Source organism: Elephantulus edwardii, unplaced genomic scaffold (genome assembly GCF_000299155.1).
Source record: "Elephantulus edwardii isolate Elephantulus edwardi_28Jun2011 unplaced genomic scaffold, EleEdw1.0 scaffold00325, whole genome shotgun sequence".
Lineage (NCBI taxonomy): Eukaryota > Metazoa > Chordata > Mammalia > Macroscelidea > Macroscelididae > Elephantulus > Elephantulus edwardii.
Window position 1 is genome coordinate 1,980,190 of NW_006400075.1, and position 10,224 is coordinate 1,990,413.

Here is a 10,224-nt window from a genome sequence, read left to right on the forward strand (position 1 = left end):
CTGTAAATGTTCATTAAAACTAATAAAACTTAATAATAATTAAAAAAAGGTGAGGAAACGAGACCATAAACACCAACAACAGATATCTGTGAGGGGAAGATCAGTCCTGAAAATTCAGGTAGGGCAGAGTAAGTGACCCCCATTTATTAAAAAGGAAACTGGTTTAGCTGCAACTTGAACGATTACCCTAGGCTCCTTCAAGGTGATGTTTGATGGGTCCAGTGGCCCTGGGCACCTTCAGTCCTCAGTGGTTTAGGCCCAACGGGCTGGGTAGGTTCAGATCTGGCTGGGAGGTGGAAGACTGGGAGCTGAAGGGATGGTCCCTTCCTCTGGGAAGAGAGAGGGCAATCTACCTTCCAATGTCCCTTTCCTCCACACCTGGAGCAACATCTTCATGGAAGTCAGGAAGTACGATACTTTAGCCCATGACCTTTTTTACCACACTTAAAGCAGGGCCCAGGTGGAGTCCTATGAGGTACTTGTGCTTTTGAGCACTGAAACTTTTAAATTTTTTTTTAATTTTTATTGTATTATCTTTACATGTACTGTCCAATCAGATCTGACTGGTACTGGAGGAGATTGCCCCCTCCTTCTCCAGCAGAGCATCTGGTGGATTTGAACCACATACCTCTGGGATTGCAGTGCAGCATCTTGCCACTAGGCCACCAGAGCTTCCTAAGCATTGAAACTTTTAAGGGCAGCTGCCAAGAGCTGGTAATTAGCCTTATCTCTCTGGGCTTTGTCTGCATTTTATTGCTCTTTTTTATTATTATAGACTTTAAATGCCATATTCAGAAGATCTCATTGAGAAGTTTGAGGACCTTCTTCTATTTTTTTTTTTTTTAGGTTTTCCCCCTGAATATAAGGGGCTGGTTGGGAGACAAAATTAAAACTATTATGCCTTCTGCCAAATTGGGGTTGATTTTTATGTACTTTTGGAAGGCTTCTGTTATCCCAGATAAAGACTGAGCCTGATTTTTATCCAGTTTCTGAGATATTTCTTGGAGCTTTTATTAATTGACTGCTTTATTGGCTACTTTTTGTAGCCCAGCTATTTGACAAGTAACCATGCAGTTGAGATGGTCATGGCAAGGCATGTCAAGCTGGTAATTCCAATTGGGATCTTCCCAGGACACAGCTGCTGCACCTACAGGATGGCAACTGTCCATTCCATGTAGGACATCCGTGTGTGCCTGGGTGGCTGGCCAAACGCTCTCCTTTTTCTCAGAAAGTAGGGTGGAAGAGAGAATTATATATAGGTTGTGTCAGGTGAAGTTGTATGACTGGGTTCAATATTTGTCTGGGTCCTTTGAGAAAGAATCTAAGCATTTTTCATTTTGAGAGAGGACTGAAAAATAGTAAGGAATGTGTGCTTTGATCATCCCCTTTGTGCCAGAGGATAGTCACTAGAGCAGTAAGGCTGTCCAGGGGGCCTGGGAGGGGAACTCAACGCTGGAGGAGAGGGAGAAGGAACTTGGCAGATTTGACTGTGTGCCTTTGTCTGGGGTGCTGGTGGGATCAGAGAAGGAGGGGATGTTTTATTTGCAAGTCAAGGTTAAAAAAAGGAAGAAAGTAATATTTTAGTTGTAGAAGATTTTCTTTTAGGCTGAACAGGATGAGTAGAGAGGAAAGGAGAGAGAGAAAAGTGGAGAGTGAAAAAGTTTGGCTGCAGTTCCTGGCTAGGTCTGTGAGAGGCTAGAGGAGAGAAAAAATGGAGGAGAGCTTTGAGTCCAAAGTGGAAGAAAAAAGGGCTTCCTGTAGTGAGGCAACATTTGCATATGGCAGAGGTGAGAGAGTAGGAGTGATAGGGGATGCTGAGAGATAGCAAGATCAAAGGTGAGGGAGTTTTGATTAGGAAGGGGAAAGGCTTAGAAGGAGTTAAAAGAATTTGATAAGTACTATAGTACTGACAGAGAGCAGGAGTTCTAACAGAAATGGCAGAGAGCAGAAAGCAAAGAAGGCCTGACCATAGGGGATTTCTGACCATTTGCCATTGTGATGGTAGAAATAGGTGACGTTTTTGAGTGTCTAATCTGAGGGCTATTAAAACGTATTATTTCTTGTGGTTATGCCATGTAATAAGAAAGTAATCAAAGCAGTGGAGGAGACACCCCCAGTGGAGTGTACTGAGAAAGGCAGGATTGGTTGGCTCTCATTATTGGGAGGGATAAATAGTGGGCGTTCCCAGAGAGAGAGACACTTAAGAGAATAAGGCGTCCCCTATTTCCCTTTTGTCCTCACAAGAAGGTCTACTCACAATGTGGACATCCCCAGCATCAGGACAGACTGACCCAAGTGGCTAAGGGATTTTCCCAGCATAAAGCTAGGACATTTAGAATACAAAGAAAGGAGTCCCAAGAGAGTCCCAAGAGAGGAGAACTGCTGCCACATATCCCAAATGGCAAGAGGCAGAAAGGTCCAGAGAAGGGTGTCCTCTCAGCAGTTCAAAGAGGGGCAGTCAGGAGGCAGATCAAGCCAATGAAGGAGTGAAAAGAATTAGGTCGATCCAGCAAATCCTAGTTGCCTTTAGCGCAGGAGAGAGAGGCACAGGTTACACTGAGGAGAGACAGAAGGCAATTTCACAGAGTTTCCAGAAAATCTCAATATAGAATCAGGGCAGGCTCAAATTCTGCTTATGAAGGCAGTAGGAGATGTAAGCCAGTCACTAACTCCACTGAGCCTCTGAAGAAAGCTCAGGAGAGATTTCTAGTCTCCTTGGGTTGGGGTTGGGGGGGGGGGAGAGAGAAGGAGGGAGCGAGGGAGGGAAAGAAAGTTAAGGAATCAGGGTATGTGTTGCCTCCTGGCAGGTGCCCCTCCTGGGCTTTCAGCACCAGAAATGTAAGGTCTCCAAGGAAGGACAGAACCCAGTTCAGGCCAAGAAAGACAGTTTATTGAGGAGAATCAGCCAGGCTTGCTCTAAAGCAGAAAACCAGTCCTCACTAAAAGTTAGAGATGAATTTTGTATTGCCTTACAAGGGACTTGGGGAGGGGGATGCTCACAGATGTTTTTTTGCAAGATAGGGAAGTGGGCTGGGGTCTCATAACTATTTCTGGGAAAGGAGGTAGAGCAGTTTCACATTCTTGACAGAGAGAACCAGCCACAGCTGCTGCTTCCCACAGGATCCAAATGATTGGATCATTTCAGCAACCATTCTAGGAGAGGAAGGAAAGGGCTCTGCAGCCCTAATAACCAGGGCTCCTTTTTTTCTCCTGGAAGGACAATGATTGGAGCTCACTTAAGAGGTATTAGAAAGGAAGCTTTGGTAGTCTAGTGACAAGAAGCTGCACTGCAATCCCAAAGGTGCACAGTTCAAATCTATCAGATGCCCCGGTGGAGAAGGAAAGGCAATCTCCTCCTGTGCCAGTCGGATCTGACTCGATAGTACACAACAAGGGGGGGGGAACCCCACAAATAAGAGGTATTAGGACATCAGTCTTCAGGAATGCCAGCTGAGATAAGCATATTCACCAGCCCTGACCCCTGGAATCTGAAGTCTCAGCTGAAGGTCCCAGCAGCTTTCCTCAATAGCTTTTCTCAATGTCCTGGGAGAAAGATCTTCTTTCTAAGAGACAGCTGCCAATCACCAGAGAAAATTAGTCTTTTGTTTCTCAGCTTTGTAAACTTTTATTATTTTATAATTGTTTTATTGGGGCATGATGTTTTTCTTAGGTGCCATTAAGTCGAGTCCAGCTAACTCCTAGTAATCCCATAAATAACCTATCTAAACCCTGTACTATTCTGTGCTGTCCTCATCATGACTGACACACTTGAGCCCAAAGCTGCAGTCATGGTATCAATTCATCTCATTTAGGGTCTTCCTCTCTTTTGCTGACCTTCCACCTTTCCAAGAATGATGTCCCTTTTTAAGGAATAGCTTGGGCATAGTAGCATGTTCAAAGTATGAGAAATGAAGCTTCACCATCCGTGCCTCTAAGGAGCACTTTGGCTGCATTTTCTCCAAGACATGTCCATTTATTCTTTTGGAAGTTCACTCCAGAGTACAGAGAAGCAATGATGTTAGTCTAGAGAGTAAGATGTGCATTATCCGGGCCATGGTCTTTGCAGTTACTTGCTTTGCATCAGAGAGCCGGACAAAGACAGAGGAAGAATTGATGCCTTTGAGTTGTGATGCTGGAGAAGAGTCTTGAATATACCATGGACCACCAAGAAAACAAATAGGTCGGTCTTGGAGAGGATGAAGCCAAGTTTTCCTTGGAGGCTAGGACTTTGAAGCTCCATCTCACATACTTTGGGCACGTGGGCAGGAGGGACCAGTCCTTGGAGAAGGACATCATGCTTGGAAGGGTGGACGGACAGCACAGGGGAGGAAGACCCTGCTTGAGATGAATTGATACAGTAACTGGGGCAATGGGGCTAGATGTGTCAGAATCAGTGAGACTGGCTCATGACAGGGCAGGCTTCAGAGCTATTGTATGTAAGATTGCTATGAGTTACAGATGACTAAATGGCACATAAGAACAACAACATGGAATATTCAGTACTCTTCTCCAATAACACAACTCAAAGCCATCAATTCTTCTTCCTTCATCCTTATCCATTCACATAGCAGATGATTGAAATGACTACACCTGAAGCAGACCTTGATCTTTAAACTGACATCTTTGCTCTTCAGGAATTTGGAGAGACAGCACACTTTCCCAATGCAATACATCTCCTCCTTTCCTGACTGCTGGTATCAAGGGTGTTGATTGTGGATCCAAATAAGATGAAATCTTTAACAACATAAATCTTTTTCTCCAACTATTATGATGTTGCTTATTGGTCCAGTGGTGATAATTTTTGTTTTCTTTATGTTGAGATGCAATCCATATTGACATTTGAAATCTTTTATCTTCTGCAGTAGGCAATTCAGGTATTCCTCGACTTCAGCAAGCAAGATTGTGTCATCCACATAATGCAGATTGTTTATGAGTCTTCCTTCAATCCTGATCTCACATTCGTTTTCATATAGTTCAGCTCCTTTAATGATTAGCTTAGTATATAGATTGAATGAGTTTGGAAAAAAGATACAGCCCTAACACAACCTTTCCTGATTTAAAATCATGCCGTGTTCTCTAGTTCTGTTCAGAAAACAACATCTTGGTCTATGTATATTTTTCATATGAGCACAATTAAGTATTCTGGGATTCCCATTCCTCTTAATGGTAGCCATAATTAGTTATGATCCATACAGTCACCACTATTGCATAGTCAATAAGACACAAATAAACATCTTTCTGGTATTCTCTGCTATTACCCAAGATTCTTCCCTCCCCTGCAAGATTCTAGTGACATCAGCAATTATATTCTTCTTGCCATGGCCTTTTCTGAATCCAGCTTGAATTTCTAGCAGCTCCTTGTCAATATATTGTCCCAAAAATTTTTAAATAATCTTCAGCAAGATTTTACTTGCATGTGAGGTTAATAATATTGCTTGACAATTTCCATGTTCTGTTACAACATCTTTTTTTGGAATGGGAACAAATATGGATCTCTTCCAGTTAGTTGGCCAGGTTACTGTCTGCCAAATTTCTTGGCATAGACTAGTGAGCACATCAGGGCTGCATCTGTTTGCTGAAATATGTCCATTGATATTCTGTGTTAATGTGAACTGTGTGACCTGTCATCTTTCACTCTGCTGTTTATAACTCCACTATAGTGTATATTAAAAGATCCTTCTAAAAATTATAAATATTTAATTGTTGTGGTTGTTGTGTGCCATTGAGTTGCTTGTGACTCATAGTAACCCTAGGTACAATAGCTCTGAAGCCTGCCTTGTCCTGAGCCAGTCTCGCTGCCACCAACACACCTAGCCCCATTGCCCCAGTGACTGTATCAGTTCATCTCTTCCAGGGTCTTCCTCTCCTGTGCTGTCCCTCCACCCTCCCAAGCATGATGTCCTTCTCCAAGGACTGGTCCCTCCTGGCCACGTGCCCAAAGTACATGAGACGGAGATTCAAAACCCTAGCCTCCAAGGAGAAACTTGGCTTTCCCTTATCCATGACAGACCTATTTGTTTTTTTGGGGTTTTTTTTTTTTTTGGCTCTCCATGGTATATTTAAGACTCTTCTCCAGCACCACAACTCAAAAGCATCAATTCTTCTTCTGTTATCCTTAGTCCTTGTCCAGCTCTCTGGTGCATAGAAGCAATTGCAAAAGCCTGGATCATGCACACCTTAGTCTCTAGACTGGCATCATTGTTTCTCAGTACTGTAGAGAGGTCCCTGACAGCAGATTTTCCCAGTGCAATATGTCTTTTAATTTATTGACTGCTTGTGCCAAGAGTGCCAATTGTGGAACTGAGCAAACTATAATTGTTAACAACACAACAACAATATTTAATTATATGTGTAAAATACCCATGTTTTGCTTTTCTGTTCATATGCCAGTGGACACTTGAGTTGTTTCCGCCTCTGACTATTGTGAATAATGCTTAAGTGAGCACTGGTGTGCAAGTATCTGTACTTCCATGTCTTTTGAGTATAAACCCAGGTACTTGTTTCTTAATGATGCTCTCAACATCCTGGAAGGGAAAGTGCTTTAAGGTCTAGGTCCCAGTGAAATTCAAGGGCCAGCATCCCACCATGGTGGTGAATCCTATATCCTGAGGGGTATTCTAGTCTCTACTAAACTGCTTCTCAATCCATTTCTCATTATCACACTGCATTCCAGAGAAAGAACATGGATCATTGTTGTTCCCCTCCCTGCTAGATATGTAGGTAGAGGATCAACTTCGATTCATTGCAAATGCCTGTTTTCAAGAACATAAATGCCATCTATACACGTGGACGTTGCCTGGTGGACTATACAGGAATCAGATTGACTACATCTGTGGAAAGAAGCTCAGTATCAGTAGTCAAAAGAAGGCCATAGACTGTGGAATAGACCATCAAATACTCATAGGTAAACTCAAATTGAAGTTGAACTAGAACAAATCCTTAAGAGCCAAACCATGAACTTAAGTCCATCCCAAGTGAATTTAAATGCCATCTCAAAAATAGGTTTGAAGCATTGAACGCTAATGACTAAAGAGCAGATGAGTTGTGGATGACATCAATAATAGCCATGAAGAGAGCAAAAGGTCATTACGAAGATAGAGGAAGAAGAAAGGAGCAACATGGATGTCAGAAGAGACAGTGGAGCATGGACAAAAGATGGCATCCGCTGTTCACTTTATCCAGTGGCTGTGGAACTGGGCAAGACCTGCAGGAGAAGCTGCAGCTGTGCTCCCAGGAAATCGCAAAGTGAACTCAGCCTCCACACAAACTCCCCATGGGCCCCAGCCACAAGCTCTCCAAGAGCTGCCATTGTACTTGTGATGGCCACTGGGAAGCTGTGCCCCCTTGCTCATCACGTCCTCCCAAAAGGCACTGGTGTCAGGCAAGCCAGCTGGGAGCTCAGTGCCTGCTGCCTAGAAGGCAGTGACAATAGCTCCTCCAATGAAGCAGTGGGAACTGTCCCAGGACTAGCCCAACTTGTGATCCTGCACCCAGCGCATCTGGCCGTGTGCTCAAGACACCTGACTGCTGCTTTGCCTCTTGGGATGTGACCTAATGTATGAAAAAGACATCAAGTTCCATGATGGCTTCTGCCTAAAAAAAAAAAAAGAAGAAGAAGAAGAAGAAGAGACTCTGAAAATTGCTCTAGTGTGTAGTTGTTACGTGCCATCAAGTCAACCACAACTTATAGTGCCCCTATGCACAATAGCTCAGAACCTTGCTCTATCCTGGGCCAGTCTCACTGTCTCTGACACACCTACTCTCATTACCCTAGTTATTGTGTCAATTCATCTCATCCAAGGGTTTCCTCTCCTGCACCATCCCTCCACCCTTCTTTCTGAGCAAGATATCTTTTCCCAAGAACTGGTCCCTCCTGGCCCTGTGCCAAAAGTAGTGAGACAGAGCTTCAAAATACTTGTAAGGAACAATTTAGTTTCACTCTCTTCAGGACAGAACTGTTTATTCTTGGCAGTCCATAGTATGTTCAGTCCTCTTCTTCAGACCACAACTTAAAGGTATTGACTCTTCTTTTGGCATTTTTTTTTACAATCCAACCCTCTTCTGTCATCCTTAGACATTGTCCAGCTCTCTGATGCACAGTAAGTAACTGTGAAGACCATGGTCTGGATAATGCACACCGTAGTCTCTAGATTGACATTGTTGCTCTTTAGCACTCTGGAGAGGTCCCTGACAGCAGCCCTCCAACCCAAAGCAAATATCTTTTGATTTTCTGATTACTGGGGCCAAGAGTGTTGATCGTAGAGCTGAGCAAGCTCAAGTTATTAACAATATCAATCTTTTCTCCATTTATCATGATGCTGCCATTTGGCCAAATGGTGAGAATCTTCTTTTTCTTGAGTTTTAATCCATATTGAAGATTACAGTCCTCGACCTTCTGCAGCAAATGCTTCAGGTCCTCCTCAGTTTCAGCATGCAAGGTTGTGTAGTCTGCATAAGAAAGTTGTTGATGAATCTTCCTCCAATCCTGATGCCACATTCCTCCTCACAAAGTCCAGCCTATCAAATTATGTGTTCTGCTTTAAATTGAAAAGATATGGAAACAAGACACATCCCTGACACTCTCATTTTCTGATTTTGAATCATTCAGTGTTTCCTTCCTCTGTTCTGACAATTGCTTCCTGGTCCAACTATGTGTTTCACATGAGGACAATCAGGTGTTCTGGAATTGCCATTCTTCTCAAGGTTAGTCACACTTTGTTGTGATCCATAGAATCAAATGCCTTTGCATAGTCAATTAAACACAGTTGTTCGCCTGGTACTCTCTGCTTTTGGGAAGAAATGCTGAAGTAAGAGAGCTGGACAGATGATTTCAAAGGGACCTCAAGTCGACAAATGAAAATGTTATAATGAAATGAAGAGAGTTGGAGTTAGAAAATCAAAAGGGAAGAATATGTTTCTCATTGCTCAAGTTTAAAAAAAGAATGAGTTGTAATTCTGAAAGATTTAATGGGCAAAATTTTGAATGATACAGGAAACCTCAAAAGAAGTCATTATACCAAAAAGAATTGGTCAACACTGAAACATTTCAGAACATTACATATGATCAAAACCAATGGTAATAAGGAAGCTCTGGTGACTTAGTGGCAAGAAGCTGTGCTGCAATCCCAAAGGTGCATGGTTCAAATCCACCAGAAGCTCCACTGGAGAGGGAGGGGCAATCTCCTCCTATGCCAATCAGATCTGATTCGGTGGCACAGAACAACAACAAGAAAAATTCAACTACACTAAGGCACTGGCAAAAAAGTAAGGCCTGAATTGATGGAGTACCAGATGACATGTTTCAACTAACAGACGGAGCCCTGGACACGCCAACTAGTCTATGTCATGAAATTTGGAAGACAGCTATCTGGCCAATGAATTGGAAAAGATTCATATTTGTTCCCATTCCAAAGAGAGGTGCTCCATCAGAATGTGGAAATTGTCAAACAATATTATTAATCTCACAAATAGGGTCTTGCAGAAGATTGTTCAAATAGACTACTAGTACAGTACACTAACAGGGAGCCACTAGAAATTGAAGCTAGATTCAGAAGAGGAATTGAATGAGGGATAACATTACTGATGTTAGAGGATCCTGGATAAAACCAGAGAACACCAGAAAAATGTTTATTTGTGTTTTATTGAGCATACAAAGGTGTTTGACTGTGTGGATGATAACAAATTATTGTTAACATTGAGAAGAAGGGGAATCCCAGAACACTTAATTGTGTGCATTTAAGACCTAGACATAGACTAAGAAGCAGTTTTCTGAACAGAGCAAAGGAACTCTGCATGGTTTAAAATAAAAAAAAGTGTGTATCTAGGATTCTTTCTTCATACCTATTAAATCTGTATTCTAAACAAATCATTAGAGAAGCTGGACTACATGAAGAAGGATGCGGCATCAGGATTGAAGGAAGATTCATCAACAATCTACATTATGCAGGTAAAACAACCTTGCTTTCAGAGAGTGATGAGGACTTTAAACACTTGCTGCACATCACAGATTACAGCCTTCAATATGGATTACATCTCAAAGTCAAAAGTGTACTCGGGGCACTGGGAAGGGTGCGGGGGGACTGTATATACCAAAGAAAGAATTTTTCTTTTATTTTTCAAAGAGAGGAGTGAACTGGGGGCGGAGAGGGCTGGGTAGGGAGAAAAGTGTAACAATGAATGAATGGAAATCCAAAATCTCTGTAAATGTTCATTAAAATTAATAAA